Genomic DNA, 26847 nt, shown 5'->3' with positions numbered 1-26847 from the left:
ATACAGATGCTGTATTATAGAATTGTACACCTGAAACCTATATAATTTTATTAACCAATGTCACTGCAATACATTCAATAAAAAAGGAAATAAAGAAAAGAATGACCTCCAAGTTGAGCAACCACTGGAAAAATCTAGATGACTTGCTCTGTTGCTGGATATTAGAGCCTCGGGCTTCCTTGGGCCATCAGTTACATTTCTTAGAGTACACCGGAACAAAAGATTTGTTTTCAAGTAAACTATTTTTTTACATGTACCACACTTTGGGAAATATTGTTCTACCAACTGGGATAACGGGTAAATATGGGCGAAGAATCATCTGGATGATAAAAGTGCCTCCTATTACAGCAGGACCGGGCCAGCTGTCCACAGCATGTCTAACATGCTGACTCACAATGCTGACTTTTAGTGACAATGTAACTCTCACGACAACCATTACACGTACTCGTTCAGCGGATAGGTTTCTGAGGGCAGTCTAACAGGAAATGCTGGATGCCCTGCTAATATTCTGTCTCCTGCAAGCATCTTTACGGTTTTGCGATACACAGTCTAAGATTTTGGAAAGGATCCTTAGTGAGGTAAACAAATCTTTCCCTAGCCTCTGGGGTCAAATTCCAGGAGAAGGTGTCCTCTGTAGGGTATTTCTGTACAGCTGTTTTTCTCTTAAAGATTACATACATTCCTTCTTTAAAAAAATTAATCCTACTTGCTATTTCATTAACTTAATATTTCTTGAGTGCTTATTATGCATCAGGTAATTTCTGGACACAGGGAATCAGGTAAATAAGGCAGTCAAAACCCCTCCTGGGATGGGGAAAGCTGGCCAATAAAATGAATCAAAATAACTGTATAATATAAGGCCAGTTGATAATACCACTATGGAAAAAAAAATAAGACAGGCTAGGAGGAGAGAACATGAGAGAGAAAGTGGCCATGAACGGATCTCAAGGCAAGGCATCTCTGCAGTGGCACATGCTGCGCTGGAGTGATAATGTAATGCATGTTCAGGCCCGGCTGGGCACAAGGCCGTCTCCTTGCATGCCCTGTGGTCTTGGGCAAGTTACCTGGCACCTCTGTCTTCTCACCATTAAAATGGAGATAATAATAGTATCTCCATCGTAGGGATTTTTATTAATCATTCAGTTTTTAAAAACATTTTTAAATTCTCTTCTGCTTATTTTTCTCACAAATGTATAGTGATCCTATTTTCCAAACAAGCAGCAAAAGGTGACCATGGGCCTTTCCAAATGATTTCTATGGTGTGTGAATTTATTTTAACTCTTACAAAAGGCATAAAAACTCACATTTTGATGTACATGTAAATATATATATATACATATATATATTTATTTTATATTATTTTTTATTTTAATATATTTTTATTGATTTCAGAGACGAAGGGAGAGGGAGAGAGAGATAGAAACATCAATGATGAGAGAGAATCATTGATTGGCTGCTTCCTGCACACCCCCTTCTGGGGATCGAGCCTGCAACTGGGCATGTGCCCTTGACAGGGAATTGAACCTGGGACCCTTCAGTCCGCAGGCCGATGCTCTATCCACTGAGCCAAACCAGCTAGGGCCTAATTTTTTAAAAATAGTTCTTTATTGTTGAAAGTATTACATATGTCCTCTTTTTCCCCATTGACCCCCTCCAGCCGCCCTTGCCCCTGCCCCAGGCCCTCATTGCTCCATTGACTGTGGCCATGGGCCATGCTATACATTTCACTTATCCTGAAATAATTATAAGCGAGCATGAAGTTGCAAGAATAGGACAGAGTCCCATGTGGCCTTCCTCCAGCTTCCCATGGTGACAGTTATATAGCTTAAAGTCCCCTCTTTTGGGGGAGGAGCTGTGGCAGTAAGGATGTGTGGGGACTTGTGTGGATCAATATCTTCTATATTTGGGCCTGGGTGACGGTTCACTGAGTGTTTACACTTTCAGTGTTAACTGTACACATAGTCTTTGTGCATTTTTCACTAAGGTATACTTTACAATTTCCACAGGGTTAACAGAGAGAGCATGAGGGATCAAGAATGAAATCTCCTGGTGAATTTTTCTCCATTCCATCATGTAACTTTACTAAAATGACAATAAAGGAAATTTTTTAAAAATCTTTATTGTTGAAAGTATTACAGATGTCCCTTTTTTTTCTCCCATTGACCCGTTATAGCCCGCCCCCACCCCCCCAGGCTCCCCCACCTCCATCACCCTATTGTCTCTGTGCATGGGTTATGCATGTATGCATACAAGTTCTTTGGTTGATCTCTTCCACCACCCCGGCGTTTTCTCTGAGATTCCGCAGTCTGTACCATGCTTCTATGTCTCTGGATCTATTTTGTTTAACAGTGTGTTTTGTTCATTAGATTCCATATATGAGTGAGATCATGTGATACTTGTCTTTCTCTGACTGGCTTATGTCGCTTAGCATAACACTCCCCAGGTACCACCATGCTGTCTCAAGGGTTAGAGATCCCTCTTTTCATACCACTGCGTAGTATTCCATGGTGTAAATGTACACAGCTTTTTTATCCACTCATCTACTGATGGGCACTTGGGCTGTTTCCAGATCTTAGTTATTGTAAATTGTGCTGGTATGAACATAGGGGTGCATACATTCTTTCTGATTGGTGCTTCAGTGTTCCAGGATATATTTCTAGAAGTGGGATCACTGGGTCAAATGGCAGTTCTAATTTTAATTTTTTGAGGAAACTCCATACTGTTCTCCATAATGGCTGCACCAGTCTGCATTCCCACCAGCAGTGCACGAGGGTTCCTTTTTCTCCACATCCTCACCAGCACTTCTCATTTGTTGATTTGTTGATGGTAGCCATTCTGACAGGTGAAGTGATACCTTATTGTCATTTTAATTTGCATCTCTCTGATGATCAGTGACTTTGAGCATGTTTCCTATGTCTCTTGGCCATCTCTATGTCCCTTTGGAAAAGTGTTTATTTAGGTCCTTTGCCCATTTTTAAATTGGATTGTTTGGCTTCCTTTTGTTAAATTGTATGAGTTCTTATATATTTTGGATATTAACCCATTATCAGATGTATTATTGCCAAATATGTCCTCCCATACAGTGGGCTCCCTTTTCATTTTGTTGAAGGTTTCTTTTGCTGTGCAGAAGCTTTTTATTTTGATGTAGTCCCATTTGTTTATTTTTCCCTTTGTTTCCTTTGCCCTAGGACCGTGGTCGGCAAACTGCGGCTCGCGAGCCGTGAGTGTGGCTCTTCCACAAAATACCACGGCCTGGGTGAGTCTATTTTGAAGAAGTGGCATTAGAAGAAGTTTAAGTTTAAAAAATTTGGCTCTCAAAAGAAATTTCAATCGTTGTACTGTTGATATTTGGCTCTGTTGACTAATGAGTTTGCCGACCACTGCCCTAGGAGATGTATCTGCAAACATTGCTACAAAGAGATGTCTGAGATTTTGCTGCCTTGGTTTCTTCTAGGATTTTCATAGTTTCACTAGAGACCCTGTGCATGAAATTCGTGCACTTGCGGGGGGGGGGTCCCCTCAGCCCAGATTGCGAGAGGGTGCAGGCCAAGGCCGAGGGACCCCACCGGTGCATTTTCGGGGCCAGGGAGGGATGTGGGAGGGCTCCAGGGCATGTCCAGCCTGTCTCGCTCAGTCCTGATCAGCCAGATCCCAGCAGCAAGCTAACCTACCGGTCAGAGCGTCTGCCCCCTGGTGGTCAGTACACATCATAGCAAATGGTTGACTGGTCAACTGTCTGCCCCCTGATGGTCAGTGCATGTCATAGCGAGCAGTTGAGAGGCCTTAGCATATCATTTGCATATTATGCTTTGATTGGTTGAATGGCCGACCTGACAACCAGACACTTAGCATATTAGGATTTTATCATATAGGATGTCTTACATTTAAGTTTTTAACCCATTTTGAGTTTATTTTTGTGTGTGGTGTAAGTTGGTGGTCTAGTTTCAATTTTTTTGCACGTATCTGTCCAATTTTCTCAACACCATTTATTGAAGAGACTGTCTTGACTTCATTGTATGCTCTTGCCTCCTTTGTCAAATATTAATTGAGCATAATGGCTTGTGTTAATTTCTGGATTCTTTATTGTGTTCCATTGATCTATATGCCTGTTCTTGTGCCAGTACCAGGCTGTTTTGATTACAGTGGCTTTGTAGTATAATTTGATATCTGGTATTGTGACCCCTCCAACTTTGTTCTTCTTTCTCAAGATTGCTGCAGCTATTGGGGTCTTTTTTGGTTCCATATAAATTTTTGGGATATTTGTTCTAGATCTGTAAAATATGCCATTGGTATTTTAATAGGGATTGCATTGAATCTGTAGATTGCCTTGGGTACTATGGACATTTTAATGATGTTGATTCTACCAATCCATGAACACGGTATAGTCTCCCACTTGTTTATATCTTCCTCTATCTCTTTTTTCAACATCCTGTAGTTTTCTGAATACAAATCTCTTACCTCCTTGGTTAAGTTTATTCCTAGGTACCTTAATGTTTTTGTGGCTATGGTAAATGGGATTGTTTGTTTAGTTTCTCTTTCTGAAAACTCATTATTGGTGTATAAAACTGTCATTGATTTCTGGGTGTTAATTTTGTATCCTGCTACATTGCCAAATTCCTTCATTAAATCTAGTAGTTTTTTTTGGTGGAGTCTTTAGGGTTTCTGTGTACAATATTATGTCATCTGGGGATAATGAGAGATTTACTTCCTCCTTTCCAATTTGGATACCTTTTATTTCTTCTTGTCTTATTGCTGTGGCTAGGACTTCCAGTACTATGTTGAATAGGAGTGGTGAAAGCAGACATCCCTGTCTTATTCTTGTTCTTAGGGGAAATGGTTTGAATTTTTGCCAGTTGAGTATGATGTTGGGTGTAGGTTTGTCATACATGACCTTTATTATGTTGAGGTATGATCCCTCTATTCCCACTTTGCTGAGAGTTTTTATCAAAAATTGGTGTTGGATTTTTTCAAATGCTTTTTCTGCATCTATTGATATGATCATGTAATTTTTGTCTTTCATTTTGTTTATGTGATGTATCATGTTCATTGATTTGTGAATATTGTTCCAGCCTTGCAACTCTGGAACAAATCCCACTTGGTCATGGTGTATGATCTTTTTAATATATTGCTGGATCCGATATACTAATATTTTGTTGAGGGATTTAGCATCTATGTTCATCAAGGATATTGGCCTCTAATTCTCTTTCTTTGTAGTGTCTTTATCTGGTTTTGGGATTAGGATAATGTTGGCCTCATAAAAAGAGCTTGGAAGCATTCCTTCCTCTTGGGTTTTATGGAATAGTTTGAGAAGGATAGGTGTTAGTTTTTCTTTGAATGTTTGGTAAAACTCCCCTGTGAAGCCGCCCAGACTAGGGCTTTTGTTTGCTGGGAGTTTTTTTTATTACTGCTTCAATTTCCTCAATTGTTATTGGCCTATTCAAGTTTTCTGATTCTTGCTGATTCCATATTGGAAGATTGTATTTTTCTAAGAATTTTTCCATTTCATCCACATTGTCCAGCTTGTTGGCAAACAGTTGTTCATAGTATTTTCTTACAATCCTTTGTATTTCTGTGGTGTCAGTTGTTGCTTCACTGCTTTCATTTCTGATTTTAAATATTTGGGTCCTCTTTGTTTCTTGAGGAGTCTAGCTAACAATTCATCAATTTTATTTATCTTTTCAAAGAACCAGCTCTTGGTTTCATTGATTTTTTGTATTGTTATTTTTAGTCTCTATGTCATTTATTTCTGCTCTAATCTTTATTATTTCCTTCCTTCTAATTACTCTGGGCTTTTTTTGTTGTTCTCTTTCTAATTATTTAAGTTGTAGGGTTAAATAGTTTATTATTATTTTTTCTTGTTTTTTTTAAATATATTTATTGATTTTTTACAGAGAGGAAGGGAGAGGGATAGAGAGCTAGAAACATCGATGAGAGAGAAACATCGACCAGCTGCCTCCTGCACACCCCCTACTGGGGATGTGCCCGTAACCAATGTACATGCCCTTGACCGGAATCGAACCTGGGACCTTTCAGTCCGCAGACCGACGCTCTATCCACTGAGCCAAACCGGTTTCAACTTTTCTTGTTTTTTTGAAGTAGGCCTTTAATGCTATGAACTTCTCTCTCAGGACTGCTATTGCTGTGTACCTGAGATTTTGGGTTGTTTTGCATTAATTTTCATTTGATTCCAGGAAGCTTTTTATTTCTTTCTTGATCTCATTGGTAACCCATTCATTGTTTAATAACATACTATTTAGCCTCCATGTGTTTGAATGTTTTTGGGTGTTTTTACTGTAGTTGTTTTCTAATTTTATTCCATTATGATCTGAGAAGATTTTTGATATGATTTCAATCTTCTTGAATTTATAGAGACGTGTTTGTGCCCTAACATGTGATCTGTCTTTGGGGATGACCCATGCACACTTGAGAAGAATGTATATTCTACAGTTTTGGAGTGAAATGTTCTATAAATATCAATTAAATCCATCTGATCCAGTGTGTCCTTTAGAGTCACTGTTTCCTTATTAATTTTTTGTCTGGAAGGTGTATCCAGTAAAGTCAGCAGGGTGTTAAAGTCCCCTACTATGATTGTATTATTGTATTGCTGTCAATCTCTCCCTTAAAGTTCTCTGGAAGTGTTTTGTATATATTTAGGGGCAGTAACATTGGGGGCATATATGTTTACCAGGCTTAAATCCTCTTTTTGGATCAATCCCTTTAGTATTATGCTGTGACCTTTATTGTCTCTTGTGATAGCCTTCATTTTGAAGTCTATTTTGTCAGATATGAGTATTGCCACCCCCAGCTTTTTTTTAGTTTCCATTTGCATGGAAAACTTTTTCCATCCCTTCACTCTCATCCTGTGTGAGTCTTTTGTTCCGAGGTGGATCTCTTGTAGACAGAATATACTTGAGTCATGTTTTCATATCCATTCAGCTACCCTATGTCCTTTGATTGGAGTATTTAATCCATTTATATTTAATGTTGTTATTGATAGGTACTTATTTATTGCCATTTTAATTCTGTGTGCCTAGGTTTCTCTCTCTATTTCTTCTTCTCATTACAATAGTCCCTTTAGCATTTTTTGCAGTGCTGGTTTGGTGGTGATAAACTCCTTTAGCTTTTTTTTTTTTTTTTGTCTGGGAAACTCTTGATATAACCATCTATTTTGAATGGTAGCCTTGCTGGATTTAGTAATCTTGATTTCAGATCCTTGCTTTTCATTACCTTGAATATTTCATGCCATTACCTTCTGGCTTGTAGAGTTTCTGATGAAAAATCAGCTGACAGCCTTATGTGAGCTCCTTTGTAGGTAACAAATTGCTTTTTTCTTGCTGTCTTTAAGATTCTCTCTTTGCTTTTAATTTTTAGAATTTTAATTATGATGTGTCTGGGTATGGGCCTGTTTGAATTCTTCTTGCTTAGGACTCTCTGTGCCTCCTGAACTTGTGTGACTTTTTCACACACCAGGTTAGAGAGTTTTTCTGCCATTATTTCTTCAAACACATTCTCTACCCCTTGCTCACTTTCTTTCCCTTCTGGTACTCCTATGATGCAAATGTTGTTATGGTTCATGTTGTCTCACAGCTTCCTTAAGGTTTCCTCCTGTTTTTTAATTGTTTTTTCTTTTGGGTTTTCTGATTGAGTGATTTTTTTCTACTCTGTCTTCGAATGCACTGATCTGATCCTTGACTTCCCCTAATCTGCTGTATATTCCTTCCATTGTGTTCTTTCTTAGTGCTATGGCATTCTTCATAGTTACTATATCTTTTCTCATGCTGTTGAGCATCTTTACCATAATTATTCTGAACTCTATGTCTGATAAATCTCTTATCTCCATTTCATTTAGTTCTTCTTCTGGAGAATTATCTTGTTCTTTCATTTGGGGCTTGTTTTTTGTCTCTCCATTTGGCCACCAGTTTGGGTTTGTGACTATGTATTAGGTAGATACTCTATGCCTCTCAATCTCTAGTGCAGGACAGTGTTAGACACTGTTTCTGACTGGCCCTGGGTACCCTGTTTGGACCTATCAGCAACCCACAGCTTGTGGCTCCCTCTGCTGGGGCTGGGTGCCTTTGGAAAGGTCCAAGATGTGTATCAGGGTATGGTTTTCCTAGCCCTGAGTCCTGAATTAGATCAGGCAAAGACTCAAAGCCTTCAAAGACCCACTTCTGTCGGCAGTCTGATTGAATTCAGTCTTGATTAGCCTCTGATTATTGGCCACCAGGTGGAGTGAGAGGTTTTCCAACAGAGTGGGGCAATTGCTTCTGCCGTAGGCTGGTTGTTATTCCCAGTCTCTTAATGGGCCTCTGAAACTCCATAGGGTGGGGCAAAGGGGTTTCCAATAGGATGGGGCAACTGCCTTTCCCCCAGGCAAAAACCACATGGATAGCAAAAGTCTGGGGGGGGCGGGGGGAGGGGAAGATGTTCTCCACAGCATGAGGGAATGACTCAGTGCAGGAAACCGGGATGGCTGCCCTCCAAACTCCAAATCCAGAGCCCCCAGTTCCACTCTGCCTTCCCTCTGCTGGAGCCCAAGGTGATGGCTGCACATGAAATTTTGTGTGTTGGCCCTTTAAGAGTATGCCTGCATTTCCAGCCATCTCTCCCTGGCAGATAGCAACCCTGCTGCTTTTCACAGCCAGGTGTTATGTGGCTTCCTTTCTCAGTCCTGGTGCTCTGGGATGGAGAGCCCAGACCGGGGATTAGACCCCAGAGTTCTCAGTGGGAACCCCTCACAGCTGAGCTATCCCTCCAGAACTTTAAATGCTGTCTGTGGGAGCCCAGCCAGCCCTTTCACACCTCCACCCTTCCTACCAGTCTCTAAGAGGTCTCCACTTTCCATCTTTTGTTATCAAGGTTCTCTCCAGCTAGTTTTCAGTTGATTACTCAGAATGACTTTTCTGTATTTTAGTTGTAATTCAAGTTTGGTCCTGGGAGTGTGTCAGTGTAGCATCTACTTACTCTGCCACCGTTTTGGAATCTCTTGAAGTATAAACTCACAAGGAGAAAAAAAAATGGGAGAGGATATGATAGGCTATTTCAGCAAATATTTGGAGGAGGAAAGAAGTCGAAACTAATTTTGCAGAGTGGGCAACTCTGAAGCCTCACTATAAGGCTCCCTCCCTGTGAAGGCAGTGAGGGAAATAAGACAGGCCAATAAAAAGCAAAAACAGCAACAACAAAAAACAACACATACAAACTGATAGCTGCAGTGTGACAAGGGATGAGTGGAAGGACACAGAAGAAGGAGCAAGACTGCTCAAAGGAGACACCTTCTTACAGTGTGATATATGTCAATGGTGATCCATTCACAAAATAGAGAAGCACAGGAGGGAGGTGAGGGGTGAAGGAGGGGAAGAGGAGGCAGAGCAAGAGGTTTCTTGCTATGGGCCAGGGATTGGAGCAGCCTCTCCAAGTCCCTGGAAGGCAGGTGGGTTGGGACTGGGGCTAGGAGTAGGGCTCAGTGAGAAGGTGGGATAAGGAGATTTAGGCCCTAGCTGCCCTCCACCCTCACCTTTTGGAGAGCCTGAGGTCTCAGGGAGGCCAGGTGCCCACCTAAGGTGGGGGGAGGTACATTGCAAGTGGGTGTCACCTGACTGAATGATGAGACCTCTCCTCAGCCTCCTTCTCCACTTGGGCTCTCAGGGCTCTGGAAGCCAGGCTCCTACCCCCCAGCGTATATCAGAGGATTTCTGTCCAGGAGAAAAGACCTAGAGATGACAGACAATCTCAGCTCATGTAAAATAGCTGCCCTGCAGGAGAGCTGCTGACTCCTTCCATCCTCACAGCCTGGACCCCTCCTCATGCCTGCTTTAGACAAGGGAAGCAGACTTTTGGTTAGGATGCTCCCGCCCCTTCCCGCCAGCATTTAGGTGTGTCTTCCTATATCTGCCATCCTTGCTACCCTTCCATCTACTCTGAGCCTTCGACACAGTCTTTACAATGCCCCTCATTTTTGTGCTCCTTGTCTTTGGGGTTAATTCACATTTTTAAAATTGATAAATTATTTTTAGAGCAGTTTTAAATTCACAGCAAGATGAACAGAAGGTACAGGAATTTTCCATATGCCCCTGCCCCCACAGATGCACAGCCTCCTCCTTTATCAATATCCCACCAGAGAGGTACCTTGTTATAATCGATTAACCTACATCGACATGTCATCATCACCCAGAGTTCACAGTTTACATTGGTGTTGTGCAAAATATGGTTTTGGACAAATATCCATCATTCAGAGTATTTTCACTGCCCTAAGCATCCTCTGTTCTTGCCTATTCATCTCTTCCTCTCCCCAACCCCTGACACCACTGATCCAGTAAAGTCTCCATAGTTTTGCTTTTTTTTTTCCCCAGAATGTCATATAGTTGGAGTCATAATTAATATTTTTAAAATAGTGTTTTATTTCCTTGCTGTCATCTTAACAGGGCTTGGGAGAAAATGCTGATTAAGTTGATGTTTAATATGCAGCATTTAAATGGAAGATAACAAACCCCATTTTTCTACTAATTTTTCTTTTAGAATTGAAGATGGATTCCCTGGGAAGAAAGTAATCTTCCTTTGATTGAGTTCAAATCTGTGAGAGCGGGTTTGATGTGGACACACGCAGGGCCCTGGACCCTTCAGTCCCGGGGCTGCCGGCAGCGCTGCCGCCAACACCCGGGGCCACGCCTGCCGTCACAGCCTCCAGGGCAAGCAGTGAAGCGATGGTGTCACACTCCTCCACTGCGCTCACACCAAAAGCCCTGTTCTGGGTTGAACTGTGCTCCCTTAAACACATATCTGTTGAAGTCCTAAACCTTAGCACCTCAGAATGTGACCTTATTTGGAGATGGAGCCTTTACAGAGGTAATTAAGTTACAATGAGGCCGTGACTGCTGTCCTTACGAAAGGGGGACATTCGGACAGACACGCACAGAGGGAAGCAAGGTGAAGACACAGGGAGAAGACGGCCACCTACAGGCCAAAGAGCGCCCAGGCCGCCAGGAGCCGGGAGGGAGGCCTCGGACAGACTCTCCCCTCGAGCTTGCAGGAGGAGCAGGCCCTGCTGGCATTTTTACTTCACTTCCTGCCTCCAGACTGTGAGGACGTCTGTCGCTCTGAGCCACCTGGTCTGTGGTACTTTGTTATGGCAACGTGGGGAGTCTAATAGCAGACCCTACAGTTGGAAATCCTACATGATAAATTTCCTTAAAAAAAAAAAACAAAACTCCTTGGTTCCTGGTTTGAAGGCCAGTTATGGAGGTTTTAATTTTGTTTAAATGGCCTTTTAAATATAAAGATTGAACTGGACAACCCTCTCCCCCGACCCGCTCTCACTCTCAGTCTGGAGAATCCCTTATTATTTTGGCTAAAGCAGGGTTTTTTCCTCTTTGGAAAAAGAGAAAAAAATGACAGGTAGTTACATATCGAGATCTTTCTCCTCCTGAGCTTTGATGATGAATAAAAGCGGCTTAATTGGCTCTGGACTGTCTTGAGGTGATTTGATATTATTTTAAAAATAGCTGGCAAAAAAAAAAAAAAAAGAAAAGAAAAGAAATGCAGCTCCCTCCGTCTGTGGTGTTCAAGGTCCCTCCACAGGCGTTCCTTTCCTTAGGAACGTTCCTCACTCACCTGTCACTCGCCCGGGCTCCCTTCCTGGGATCTCCTAGAGCTGGGAGCAGGACTCCAGGAGGATGCTCTCTGCCAGCACCACCTCCATTTCCTCATCACCTTCAGGATTTCTCCCGTTCAAGAGACAGCAGGATCCCAAGGAAGTTTGGAAGAGAAAATGCACCGCTTTGCCTTTGCCACCTGTCACTAACCACAAGTGGAGGACTCAGAGGGAACACCTGCCCTCTTCCTAGGCCACCCCCACCCAGCAGGGGGGCAATTCTCCATCTTTCAGGCTCCATTCAAACGCTCAGCGCTGCCCTGCCGGGGAAAGGCCGCAGCTTCGGGCCAGTCCCGCGCTGCTCACGCGTGTTACCCGTCCTTAGCTTCCCCATTGCCCGGCTGCTCCATCCAAGTCAGCCCGCGGCTGAAGTGGAGCTTAACCCGGGAATCAGAAGAGAAGGGGAACATTTTGAAACCTTGTTAATTTTGTCTTTTCTTTTAGAACCTCTAGGCCAGAAACTTGATTCCGTGCTCTGATCCATTTCAGGCCCCTCTCTGCCTATGCCATTGAATCGTATTCGGGACATAGGAGCGATTATAGGACTGGGTTTATTGATCACAAAGACCACCAGAATACCTCCTTTTCCCTTTGGCTTAATTTAAGACGGTCCCTGAAGCTTCTGGCAAGAGCCGCTCTCTGTTGAGGTGAGACTCCAGGAAACGGCAAGACTGCAGGCCCGCGGGGAAGCTTCAAGTTACTCTTGGTTCTTTCACTGGAGGTGTAAGGCTTCAAAGCATGGGATCCTTCCTACAGATTTGTGTTAAAGGGAAGGCAATGTATAAGGAAAGAATCAGAGTAACAATACCGTTACCACAAATTACAGACCCCTGTGGTGTGAAATTATACTCTGTCTTCAATTTCCTTTTTGCAGCTGTGAATTGTTTACTATTTAACCATGCAACCTTAAATTACAGAGAAAATGGGGGGAAATCCCTGTTCAGGGCATAGTCTACACTCATCTTTGCAGATACCTTGTAGTGAGTCTAGCATGATCTTCTGATTCATTGCTGTACAGATTGATTCTAACACCCTCCTCCTGATTGCTTGTGTAGTTTTGAAAGTAGTGTGTTCATAAATAAGAAAAATCTGGAAAAATTCCAAAGCTGAGCTCAAATGGTAGTGATCTGGAAACTAAAATCAAAGTCATCACCTTTTTTTTTTTTTTTAAATCAACTTAATTGTTCATTTGCCTTCGGACATTTTCCCGGGACCTGGCAAAGGCAAATTGCAGAAAGGTCAGCCAGATTGCAGTTGGGCAGAAAATCTTATTTAGAATACATTATCACAACCAACCAGCACGATTTAGAAATCAGACATAAATAATGCCAAGCAATTAAGGAGACCTCACAGCGCCCACCCCAGACCCCGGCGAAGGCTGTTGGTGTCCTGGAGCGACTGCTCTGCGCTGGGGGCTGAATGGCAGCTTGGGGGCGCTAGTGCCACTGCTGTCACCAACAGCTGGTGGTTTGGGGGGAAGCACCTACATTTCTGAGGCCTCCGTTTCTTCATCTGTAAAAAGAGGGGGTTGAAAGGGATGATCTTCATGATTCTTTCTAATTCAAAAAAAGGTTCTCATTCTAGGCTATTTTCTGATGCAGCAGCTGACATTGGGTGCTTATAGAAAGTCTTCAGGGAAGAAAGAAAATTTGAGCTGTGTCATGAAAATTTAGTTCAAGACTTCCAGGAGTATTCTAGGCTAGAAACTGGTGTAACAGATGCCTCTGAGATAAGAAGGATGGATTAATGTTCCTGCCCTGCCATTTCCTTAGCTGCACCAAAATCTAGAAACAATGTAAAACGCTTAGGACAGTATCGGGGACCTTGTAAATGGAAGCTATTAGTGAGACTGGCAGTTGGCTGCCCATTAAAGCAGGAAGGATTCGTGTACAGAAAAAGAATACATGAGAGGGAAAATTGCTGAAGAAGCCTTTAGTAACAAACTGTAAATTATTGTGAGGGGCAATTGTGAACTCTCTGGTGATCTACAAAGATAGTCTAGGGATCACTGCTTGAGAAGGGGGACCGGGTGGACAGACGTGGGACAGGTCCCCGCGCTGGTTTATCCTTGGGTAATGTGGCTCTGAGAATTAACCCTAGAAATTCCCTTCAAATTGATCGCAATGAAAATCATGCAAACAACCACCCCAAGGACGCCGGGGCAGAAGCAAGGTTGGACGGTCCTGGGAAGGAGCCTTGGGCGCCAGCCGTGGTGAAAGGGAAAGGTAGGGCCGGGAGAGGAGCTGCAGAGAAAACGTAAGTCAGTGCGGTGGTCTCAAACAGGCTCGGACGGCGATGTTCAACTGCTGGGCTGCAAGAATTCTTAAAACAAGCAATACCTGACTATTTAGTCAGAGGCCCTGACCTCTTTCCCCTTAGATTGTCAAATTAAAAAAAAAAAAATGACAACAGCCAACACAACAACAGCCATCCAGTGTGAATGCATCAAAATTATACCTATTTTTTTTGGTCACATCAGCAAAAAGTATATTTTTTTTGGCATGCCACATAATTTTAGTAATTAGTTTATGTGTGCCATGGGATGAAAAAGGTTGAAAACCGCTGGGCTAGGATGGTTCCTGCTCATTTTTGGACACTTAATAAGTACGTCTTCGTTGACAGGATAACTAGATGGATGGAGGTAGCCTTGAAGTTCAAGATAGAAAGGCAGGAAAAGGCTGGGGAATGTCACACACGGCAGAATCCATGTCTGAAACGGGTCCACCCCAGTTGCTTTGTTGAACTACCATATTCCTCTGAACACAGCTGTCCAAGTGGGCCCTACTTTCCCGCAGGGACCCTCCAGGCCAAAGCTCGGTCTTCAATCCCTCAGCCCCTGGCTCGCCGTGCCTGTGAGCCTGTGCATTTCCCTGCCTACAAAGTCCCTGGCCCACCACCCACCACCCACCCCTGTGGGTTCCCTACCAGCCTTCAGGTGCTGATCAGTGTGTCCCTGCTCATGCCCCTTCCTTTCCGGACTTCATTCATCCACTCAGTTTTCCTTGGTGATTATAGCACCAGTGCCAACCAGATAAACACCGTGAAGGTAAGCAGTACATTTTATATTCCTTTCCCCACAGTGCCCAGCACTGTCTGATTAATAGAAAGCATTATTGGCATTAATAAGCTCTCTAAGGCATTTGTAAATTTATAAAATCATTTCAAGTAAGTTTTATTCAAGTGAAAGGAAGCTACTTTTCTGAAGACTATATGAAAATAGACTTTTAAAATCAGAATTCCCATCTGAGTATTAAATTCAATTAAATTTTTGGATTTGAAAAAAAAAATGTGCTATTGGCTTTTCATTTCTTCTGGTAGTTGTTTCCAGGCAACCTTGAACTTGTCAAATAAAAAAGTTTAAACAGAATACTGGAGATATGACCTTGCTTTAAAAATCCTGCCACTGGCAGGCCAAACACATTCAGCAGTATGACTGTGAAATTGGGAAAAAAGCATTTAAACTTTCTGAGCTTTGATTCTTTATCTCTGACATAGGCATAATCACCCCACCTGCCTACCCCATGAGGAGGCAATGAATACCATGTGACTGAAGAGCTGACAGAACAATAAAGGTGCCTTTTGTCACCATTGTCATCACAGCACCATCGCCACCACCCAGAGAAGCACAGTCAACAAGGCAGAGAAGGCGCTGTCCGGCAGCCCAGTTGGTTGGCGCACCGTCCAGTCCATCAGAAGGTTATGGGCTGATTCCCGGTCAGGACACATACCTAGGCTGTGGGTTCAATCCAATCGGTGTTTCTCTCTCACATCTCTCTCTCGAAAAAAAAAAAAAATCAATAAACATATCCTCTGGTGAAGATTAAAATAAAATGACAGAGAAGGACAGATGGAACCTTGGGGTTTCTGTCTAGGCAGTCAGGAGCATCCCTGTAGTCCCCGTCTGGCCGCTCCTGAGGAATAGACGTCTCCTGCCCAGTTCTGCACAGCACAGCCACCTCCACCTCAGAGGTAGCCCTTTCACCCCAGCCATGAGGAGTGACTTTATATGTCCATTTGAAGATCAATGCCAATCTGTCACACATGATTTGAGGGAAAGAGTGGAGAACAATTTAAATAACACTGTAAGTCCTCAAGGCCAGCTCCCAAGGTTGGCCTGGACTCAGCTACAGGTTCTGGCTAGGACATCATTATTCTGGAGCAACATGTTATTACATCATTATTCTTCATGCTGCTTATGAAACAGACCCAATTATTGGATCACATGGCAAAGAGAAATTTGGGTAAACAAATGTGTATTTCGATAAAATTTAAGAACCCCATAAAATATAATAATTACAATGACAATAGTTTTACTTGCTTAAAGCTGACTCTGTAGCTCACCAGATGGTATATTGTAGGTGATGTGTGTTGCATGAGCATAGGTTTTTAGACAGGTAATGTTTTCATTATTCTCTTCTGTCCATTTTGGGGGTAATATTTCTGGTTTGTTCAGATCAGCTTTATTTTACAGAATTTTTTTAGTGCATGCATTTGTTAGTACACTATATTGAAGGTTTTCTTTGTGTTTTTAAAATTTTTCTTATTTACATGCATGAGTTCTCCTTTTCAAGGTTGGAGGGAAAAAAATAAAGAAGAGTGCTTTCCCCACACAATTCCCCTGTTTTTCCATCTCTGCTTCAAAGGGCAAAAGCTAAAAGCAGCTTTGCTGTGTGAACCACTTTCCCACCCGTGTCAGGGAGATGAGAGTTAAGTTAAAGGAACAGTAGCTGTTTTTCAGCTGCAGAGCGGAATGGGGGAGGGAGAGCTAATCAGCTTTGTTTTCTCTACATTCATCCTATCTCCAATTTGCCTTCTCTTCTCTATTTCTCAGCCTCCCTTTTCTTCCCTGGATCAAAGCTATCAGGGTAGGAGGTGGGAGGAACGGGCAGGGAATGGAAATAACAGGAGGTGAGGTTACTGAGCTGTCTAATTCTCTCCTGCCTGGACCAAAGGTGCTTAAACACGGGGAACACTTGAAAGTAAAGGGAATCCTAGCTCTACGCCTCTATCAGTCACACGCATGTCATCTTTCCTCATTCTCCTTCAGGCACACAGAGTAGCCTGCAGCCTTGCTCGGAGCAGCCTTTTTCTGAAAGTAGTGCTCACCAGCAGGGAGACGTCAGAAGATCTAGACTCTAATTAAGGTCGCCTCTGATTGCTCTGGAGAAGTCCCTGCTATTTGACAATAGGCTGGAAAATCTCAGATTAAGAAGCTTGTAGAGGATAACCCAGATCAGGACCAAGGGGCTCCCATAAGCCCTCTTCCTGTGAAGATTATATAAAATGTGAGCTATGGAAGTCATAAAATTAAAATATTCAATAAAACCCTCCCCTGCTAAACCTTGAATTAAGATCGAGCACAGGGCAAATGGTGGCTCCCAAACGTCACAGCTCTATCTCCTAAACTCTAGACGGAGAACCACTGTGGGCCAGGGAGATGAGGGTGGGGTTAGGGAACGCACCGCTTTTCTCTTACTCTGGCAGCATGAAACGCTCTACCAACATATGAGGGGACAAAGCAAAACGAGGCCAGTGCTCCTCCATCTGAAGGGTGAGAGCCAGGCTTCGCTTTCCATATGTGGGGACAGGCAGTCCGATGGCCACCTGAATGCCCTCCCCGCCCCCCACCCGTCTCCCCCCACCCCCCGTGGCCAGACTGCTGGCCAGAATTAGGGCCATGCCGCTTGGCATCTTGAGTACGCGCTCTGTCTTAAATTACTCTAGTTAATATGGGAGAGACAAGCCAGATTGATGATCAGAGTAGCCATCCACTAAACACTGGATGAAATGAAATGAATATGTGAATGCATGATTGCTTCAATGAATGAATGCCACAGTCCCAGTGGCCTGGTCCCTGCCTGGTTGGGCTTAACATCTAACAGAGGAGCCAAGACAAACTGCATGAGACACCAGGCTCACAGCTGTGTTCATTTGGCACTTCTCCCTAACCCAAGTTAACCAAGCGGGGAGGGCGCTGGGTGTCCGCTTTACACCGAGTTACTGAGGGTGCTGGGCAAATGTGGTGGCTTCCTTCTTTTTAGTGGAAACCCAAAGACCAGCAAGGCTGATGGCTTCTCTGAGCCACTGTTATCCATAGGTAAACATGAGGTAAATATAACTATTTATGTTTATATCAGGATTTATTTGTTAGGGACTTTTAATTTGAAAACACGTAAATTCAAATATCGTATTTTTCCATGTATAAGATGCTATTTTTTTTCTAAAATCATTAGACTGAAAATCGAGGGGCGTCTTATACACAGAAGTCAGCCGAGGAGGGAGCCGCAGCGTGGGTGCATAGCTGCCCATACCTTGTCAAAGCTGCCCAGGCTTCCTCCAATCACGAGCCTTATTGTTACTGACATCAGCTGATACCATAATTGGAGGTGCAGGTGGAGGTGGAGAGTGCACAGATGCAACAGGGACCTGAGTGTTCTGAGCCCATAAAGATGTCAAAAAATAAAAAGGTAACTACCGTTAAGCTATTGTCTTACTCTGCAAAATTCAAACTGAATGTAACCAGCTATGCAAAAGAGCACAGAAATAGAGCTGCAGAGAGACAATTTGGACCCCCTCTCACTGCGTGTATGATCAGACAGTGGAGAAAACAGGAAGAACAACTCCTTAAGATGCCAAAAAAGAAGGCCTTAAGAGGAAAACCAGCAAAATGGGCAAACTTGGGGCAGAGGCTTAAGACTTGGACTATGGAGCACCGCCAGAGTGGCCTATGTGTGTCAGCCAAGCTTACTCAATGTCAGGCAAGAATGCTTGCAAGCGAAACGAACATTGTTGATTTTACAGGAAAGGCAAATGGTGCTTCAATTTCATGAGGAGAGAAGGGTTGGCCATGAGAACATGAACAAAGTTAGCTCAGAAAATACCACCAGTTTATAAGGGTGATCTCACATATATAGACAGTGACTCAGAAGACAGCAGTGATACAAGAGAAGTTGAAGAAATTGATATGTCTGGAACTAATAGTGATGAAGAAGAGAACAGTGATGCAACAGAGGCTGAATAAAGTGATATCCTGCATAATATCATAGTACTGGTATGTAAACATTACCTGTGGTAATTACTAAATAAAAATGTGTTCTGTTTTATGTTTAAAATATTTTTAAATATATTTTATTGATTTTTTACAGAGAGGAAGAGAGAGGGATAGAGAGTTAGAAACATCGATGAGAGAGAAACATCGATCAGCTGCCTCTTGCACACCCCCTACTGGGGATGTGCCCGCAACCAAGGTACATGCCCTTGACCAGAATTGAACCTGGGACCCTTGAGTCCGCAGGCCGACGCTCTATCCACTGAGGCAAACCGGTTTCAGCTATGTTTAAAATATTGATTTCTTAATTTTGGGTTGGAAAAGTGGGGAGCGTCTTATACATGGGGGCATCTTATACACAGAAAAATACGGTATACAGGAAAGTTGCAAGGATAAGAATAGCACACAGAACACCTCTATCTCCCAGGCTCACCTATTGTTAATATGTTGTTCCATTTGCTTTATTATTTGTTTACATTACATTATTATGTCATATTCTATCACATATCATGCATTAAATGAATCAGAGATCTCTTTTTATTTTTATTTTTAAGTATTTGAGTCAGTTACATATGTTTGGCTCCTTAACGTCTAAATACTCCAGTGTGTATTTCCTATGCATGAGGCTAGAACCAACATCCTGATCAGCACCCTCAACAGGGCCTTTCCTCCCTGTGGCTAATTTGGGCTTCCTCATACTGTGGTCTCAGGCAAGTTGAACTGCTTTCATAGCTTTTTTTTTTTTTTTTTTTTTTATTGATTTTTTACAGAGAGGAAGAGAGAGGGATAGAGAGTTAGAAACATCGATGAGAGAGAAACATCGATCAGCTGCCTCTTGCACACCCCCTATTGGGGATGTGCCCGCAACTAAGGTACATGCCCTTGACCGGAATCAAACCTGGGACCTTTGAGTCCGAAAGCCGACGCTCTATCCACTGAGCCAAACCGGTTTCGGCCTTTCATAGCTTTTAAGAGGCAGCATTCCAAGCCCCAAAGCCAGAAGGAGCATATCTCTTCGGAGCCAGATCAGAAGTTTTGGGGCTTCATTGTCACTTTCTTTCTATTGGTCTAGACAAGCCACCGGGCCAGTTGGATTCAAGGACAGGAAGGACAATGAAACCCCATCTCTAGTGGGAAAGAAGGGCTGGCCTCCTGAAGCCACCACAACACTCACCATTGTCTCCCTGGAGGTCTAGGCATTTATATAGGATTGTCTGTCCCTTACTAAACTCTAAACAGCAGAGTTCCTTTCTGACTCATGTTAGTAACCTCCCCCATGGTACTCAGCTCAGTGCCTTGCACACGGCAGCTGCTTAACATTTATGGGATAAATATTGACTGAAAACAGACTCCTCACTAGTCCAACCTCCTCACATTATTTCTGAAGACACTGAAACTCTAAGAAAGCCCTTTGACAGTCCCAAGCTCACAAAGCCTCAGCTTGGGATCAGTGCCCCAGTAGGCAGGAGTGACTGGGGCTTATGATGGAGGGCTGTCAGGGAATGGTGGGGACGTGGGAGGGAAGGAATTGTTGGTTTTCTCTGTCACTTGGTGCCTGTATTTTTGAGTAAAAAAAATCTGCCTTCAATGGTTAATTGGCTTAAAATAGATCCATAAAATAAAATGGAAGCATATCTTTTCTCTGTATCTGCTGACAGAGTAAGGATGTCCGATGGAAGATCCCATGGGGAAGACATGGAGACAGAAGGATTTGTGGTTCTGAAGTGGCAGAGGAGACGGCACTGGAGTGGAAAGGATGACCCGTCCACTTTATCCTTCCCTCATCCACTGTGACTGTGCTTAGGAACCCATAAAACGGGCTTGGCCAGTGAGCAGATCAGAGGTTAGCAAGCACTCAGGGTCCCTAATGCAGCTCTGCTCAGAGGTGAACAGGAGAGATGAATGACTTCATTTAAAGTAAAGCACAGGGAGGGATAGAGCATTTTCCTTTACGTACCAGCCAGTCCCCAGCCCCATGGGAGCCAGAGCCAAATCAGAACCGAAGCTTCTCTTTCATAGGCCGATTTGCTCAACTTCCATTTGGCCCTCAAGATTTTTGTTTTGACATTCTAAAAATTGCCTTGCCAGTCTATGAGCCCTGATTTGTGTGATGGTTCTGAATAAAGTCTAACAAATTAATGTGTCTTTCTGGACCTTCATAGAGATGTAGAAAGGTAGATTGCATCTGTCTTCCATGAAAGTTACCAATTCAGCAGAATGTCAGACTTGGAGAGCAAGAAGGGACGTGTCCCTGGAGCAGCACCACGGAGCAGCCGGCACATGTGGGAGGACCCCAGGCTCTGAGGAGGCCGACAGGACACAGGCGGAAGACATGAATGACCCGCACATTCCAGACCCCTGGGGAATGGTCACACCTATGGAGGACTCTCCATCACTTTGGCCGAAAAAGCAGTATCTCACTTATCCGGCAGTCATTTAGGTGGTCAACACAACCATCTGTGATGCTGCCAAAATCCAGGCAGCAAGTTACAGTGTCTCTGAGGAGTTAAAAGAGACGTCACAAAATCTGTACACAAAAATCCATGAATTTTTAAATAGAATTTCAACAAACCTGGTTATCTGGTGTCCAACTCACAGCCTGTTAGACCACTTTTTGCAAGAATGCAAAAGGCTTTTAGAGACAAGAACTTGAAAAGCAGGAGGACATCACAGCCTGACAGAGTGGGAGGAGACCAAGACAAAACAAAAACAAACCCTGCCCTGGCTGGTTTTGCTCAGTGGACAGAGCATCCACCTGCGGATTAAAGGGTCCCGGGTTCAATTCCAGTCAAGGGCACATGCCTGGGTTGCAGGCTCGATCCCCAGTGCAGGGTGTGCAGGAGGCAGCCGATCAGTGATTCTCTCTCATCATTGATGTTTCTATCTCTCTCTCTCCCTCTCCCTTCCTCTTTGAAATCAATAAAAATATATTTTAAAAAACCAAACCCTCAACAAGCATAGTGACCTGGGATGGCTGGGGAGGAGGAAGATGGTCCTGTGTTCTCATGTCCGTGGGGCATGGTGGGGCTCTATTGTGACCTGAAGTAAAAAGGAGATAGGCATGATGACATCAAACAAGGGGTTAAAATATGCTAATTATGTTGCCATTTATTTAAGATACAGCTTAGAAATATATCCCTCCAAAAATGATTAGACATTTTGAAAGTTTTTACATTTAAAAGAGTCGATTTCAGTTCTCTGGAAAACATGTTACCTGACTGGATTAGTCTTCTGGGGCTGCCATAACAGCATACCACAGACTGGGGCTCAAAAAGTATGAGTCTGTTGTCTGACAGTTCTGGAGGCTGAAAGTTAGAGAACAAGGTGCTGGCAGGGTTGGTTTCTCCCGAGGCCTCTCTCCTTGCCTTGTAGACGGCCACCTTCTCCTTGGTCTTTTCTCTGTGCACAAACATGTCTGGTGTCTCTTCTTCTTATAGGATACCAGTCATATTGAATTGAGTTTCACCCTAATGATCTCATTTAATTCTGATCACTTCTTTAAGACTCTCTCTCCAAATAGTCACATTCTGAGGGAATGGGGGTTAGGATTTCAACATATAGATTTGGAGGGGTACAATTCAGTTCATAGCACTAACAAAACTTGATTTCCTTATTTGTGCTATATTTTGCATCAACACAACTAATTAAGCATCAAAAAAATTTAACAGAGTTACTGTGTGAGCCTCTTGCTCTAATTATTCTGAAGCATAAAGACACCCTACGTAGCCTAGAATCAATCCAAGTCTACTTAGCAGGTGTCCTCAGATCTCCACACCCTCAGGTCCTTCTCTGACTGCCTAATACCTACTGATCTTCCCAAATTCACCTTAGGAAGAAGCTACCATTTCTTCTTGGAAGCCTTTCCTGATCCTTTCCCTCTCCAACCCCAAGTTGTTAAATGCTCCTTGTTATGGGTTGAATTGTGTACCCCCCAATTCATATGCTGAAGCTCTAACCCTCAGTACCTCAGAACGTGACTGTACTTTCAAGAAGTGTTTGGAGTTACATGAGGTCATTAGGGTGAGCCCTAATCCAAAATGACTGGTGTCCCTGTAAGAAGAGGAAGAGACACCAGGCATGCTTGTGTGCAGAGAAGAGGCCATGTGAGGGCACAGGGAAAAGATGGTTGTCTACAAACCAAGAAGAGAGGCCTCATGAGAAACCAACCCTGCTGACACCATGATCTGGGACTTCCAAACTCCAAAACTGTAAGAAAACAGATTTATGCTGTATAAGTTACCCAGTTTGTGGTACTTTGTTATGGCAGCCAGAGCTGATGGATACCCCATTTTCTGTGCCTCAACTTCCCTTGAGCATACTTCTGTTAGTTTGTACCCCAGAGTTGGAAAACTATTGGGGTTCTTGCTTCCTCCCTACACTGGATAATAGGCACCTAGAGGGTAATGTGATCTTGTGAGCATTCGCTCCCTGTCACCTAGTGCAGTGCTAGACATCAGTATTTGTAGAAGGAAGGACTAGGCAGAAAAATGATCTCATTTGGCATCCCAAGAACCTGTAGTTGCTGCTGACATTTGAGGCCTGAATGAGAGAAACAAACTTTATGAAAATTACTAGTGGGGCCCAGTGCACAAAATTTGTGCACATTAAAAGGGGATTAACTAGAGGACATATTTTAATATTTCTATTTGCCCTTTCTCTATAATAGAAGTGTCAGAGATAAAAGAAAATTAGTAAAATGTATATGAAAATCTTCCTCCTGTCAGAGTCTGGGATGCACCACGGGACCCAGAGTCAAGTCCCCGCCCACCCACATGCGCCTCAAAATCGCACAAGACCCAGACCTGGCTGTCCCCCCCCCCCTCAATTGGGCTAGATCAAGACCCTGCTGGTCCACCCTTGTCAAGCCCTTCTGGGCAGGGGGCACAACTTCAGGTCCCCTGGCCCAGCGCTGGGGCAGGGGGCGTGGCCTGAGGTCCCCCAGCCCAGGCTGGGGGACGAGTCTTGAGGTCTCCGCTGGGTGAGGAATGCGGCCTGAGGTCCCCCGTCAAGCCCCGCCAGGCAGCGGGGTTGCAGCCTCAGGTCCCCCATCAAGCCCCACTGGGCGGGAGGCATGGCCTGAGGTCCCTCCAGCCTGGGGCAAGGGGCATGGCCTGAGGTCCCCCATCAAGCCCTGCCAGGCAGGGGGCGCAGCCTGAGTTCCCCTGGCCTGGGGCCAGGGCGGGTGGCGTGGCCTGAGGTCCCCTGTGAAGCCCCATGGGGGCGGGGGCGGTAGGGCGCAGCCTCAGGTCCCTGCTGATTGCTCGTTAAGGCTCATTATGGGAACTCGGCCTCCCCTGTGGGTGCAGCCATCTTCTGTTACGGAAACCCCACCTCTGCTGCGAGTGCCACCATCTTTGTGGCGGGGTGATGGTCAATTTGCATACTTTCTCTTTATTATATAGGATATTCAGGAATGATATTTAAATCCATCAAATGTGTACAATGTAGATAATAGAGGGCCACCAGAGAAAAATTATGGCTTTCCCATTAGTTATGGGATTGGCTTCTGTCTATGTTCTAAATTTAACTCCTATCATGCTTTACCTTGATCATTTGGCTGTAACAAAGATCAAAATTTTGCTACTCCCTCCACCTGCCTCTCTCTTCCACCCCCCTGCTCATCACACCCTGCTGTGTCACACCTCCTCACTGGTGCTCATGCTGCCCACCTGACCTGGAGTGCCTCTCCCCACTTCACCCTGATACCTCTTACTTACCTCATAGAACTTCGCTCAGAATTCTCCCATGACTGATTCAGACTAGATCAAATACTTCTATAGCTTATCTTTACATTCAGTGAGTATAACTATCATATCATTTACAAACTACATCAAAATTTCAACCTGATTTCAAGGTTGTCTCCCAGTAGACCATACATTTCTTGAAGACAAGGACCTTGTCTCTTCTATTTAAAAAAAAAAAAAAAGTCTTTATCCGACAACCTCCTGAATGGGAGATGATATTCTCCATTGATATATCTGATAAGGGGTTGATATCCAAAATTTATAGAGAATTCACATAACTCAACACCAAGAAACAAACAATCCAATTAAAAAATGAGCAGAGGACATACAGATAGCCAATATAGATATGAAAAGATGCTCAACATCACTAATCATCAGAGAAATGCAAATTAAAACTATAATAAGATATCACCTCACACCTGCCAGAATGGTTTTCATCAATAAATCCACAAACAAGTGTTGACAAAGACATGGAGAAAAGGGAACCCTGGTGCACTGTTAGTGGGAATGCAGATTGGTGCAGCCATTATGGAAATAGTGTGGAGAGTCCTCAAAAATTTAAAAATGGAACCACCTATGACCCAGCAATTCCACTTCTGAATGTATATCCAAAGAAACACAAAACACTAATTCAAGAGAATAAATGCATGCCTATGTTCATTGCAGCATTATTCACAATAGCCAAGATATGGAAGCAACCTGAGCCCATCAATAGATGAGTGACTTAAAAAGTAATGGTACAAAGCCGAAACCGGTTTGGCTCAGTGGATAAAGCATCAGCCTGCGGACTCAAAGGTCCCGGGTTCAATTCCGGTCAAGGGCATGTACCTTGGTTGCGGGCACATCCCCAGTAGGGGGTGTGCAAGAGGCAGCTGATCAATGTTTCTCTCTCATTGATGTTTCTAACTCTCTATCCCTCTCTCTTCCTCTCTGTAAAAAATCATTAAAAAATATTTAAAAAAATAAAAATAAAAAAATAAAACATTCACATACCCCTTGAGCCAGCAATTCCATTAAAAAAAAAAAAAGTAATGGTACATGTATACAATGGAATGTTATTCAGCCATAAAAAGTAATGAAATTTACCATTTGCAACAGTCAGCCAGAGAAAAACAAATACCATATGATTTCACAAATGAACAACATTAGCAAACATAATAGAAACACTTATAGGTATAGAAAACAGACTGACAGTTGTCAGAAGAGAGTGGGAGTGGGAGGCTGGGTGAAAAAGGTGAAGGGATTAAGCAGTTCAAATTGGTAGTCATCAAATAGTCATGGGGATGTAAAGTACAGCATAGGGAATGTAGTCAATAATCCTATCTAATAAAAGAGTAATATACAGATTGATCATCACTGCAACACACAATATAGCTGCCCCATGTGGTCAAAGATCCTGCCCCCATGTGGACACAAGATGGTCACCACAAGATGGCCAGCAGGGGAGGGCAGTTGAGAGGGACCAGGCTTGCAAGGGAGGGCAGTTGGAGGCGATCAACCCTGCAGGGGAGGGCAGTTAGGGGTGACCAGGCTGGCAGAGGAGGGAAGTTGGGGGCAAACAGGCTGGCAGGGGAGCAGTTAAGCATCAACCAGGCTGGCAGCGGAGTGGTTAGGGGGTGATCAGGCTGGCAGGCAGAAGCGGTTAGGGGCAATCAGGAAGGAAGGCAGGCAAGCAGTTGGGAGCCAGCAGTCCTGGATTGTGAGAGGGATGTCCGACTGCCCGTTTAGGCCCGATCCCACCAGGATCGGGCCTAAACGGGCAGTCGGACATCCCTCCAGGGCTCCCAGATTGGAGAGGGTACAGGCTGGGCTGAGGGACAACCCCCCGCCGTGGGTGAAAAAGGTGAAGGGATTAAGCAGTTCAAATTGGTAGTCATCAGGTAGAATTTCGTGCACCAGGCTTCTAGTATTGTAATAACTATTGGTGCCAGGTGAGTACCAGAAATATTGGGGGGAACACTTTGCAAAGTATATGATTATCTATCTACTATGCTGTACACTTGAAACTAAGACAAATCAATATTAAGTGTAAAAAATATAATAATAATTAAAAATAAATAAATTTAAAAAAATCTTTATACTTGGTGTTTGATACAATGTGTGTGGTATAAGTCACTCAACACAGGATAACTGGAATTATTTTAATAAAACAGTAATAAGTCATGGGAAGGAAAGTTAAGTATCATTTAAATTAGTATGGACTATTTACAAACTAAATATTGTTTACTTTTCAATTTCATTTTTTTCTTCTGCTGATTGCTTCCTAACATAACTTATTTTCAAACTGATGACATCTAAGATTGGTAAGAAAAAAATAGGAGAAAGAAAAGAGATGGAAGTGGGGGAGACAATAGTTAGAGAAATTCAGACCTCCCAAAAAATCAAAGATGAGGATTTTACATGCT

Source organism: Eptesicus fuscus, chromosome 7 (assembly GCF_027574615.1).
Source record: "Eptesicus fuscus isolate TK198812 chromosome 7, DD_ASM_mEF_20220401, whole genome shotgun sequence".
NCBI lineage: Eukaryota > Metazoa > Chordata > Mammalia > Chiroptera > Vespertilionidae > Eptesicus > Eptesicus fuscus.
The sequence above is the reverse complement of the archived record's forward strand: the minus strand, read 5'-3'. Positions refer to the sequence as shown.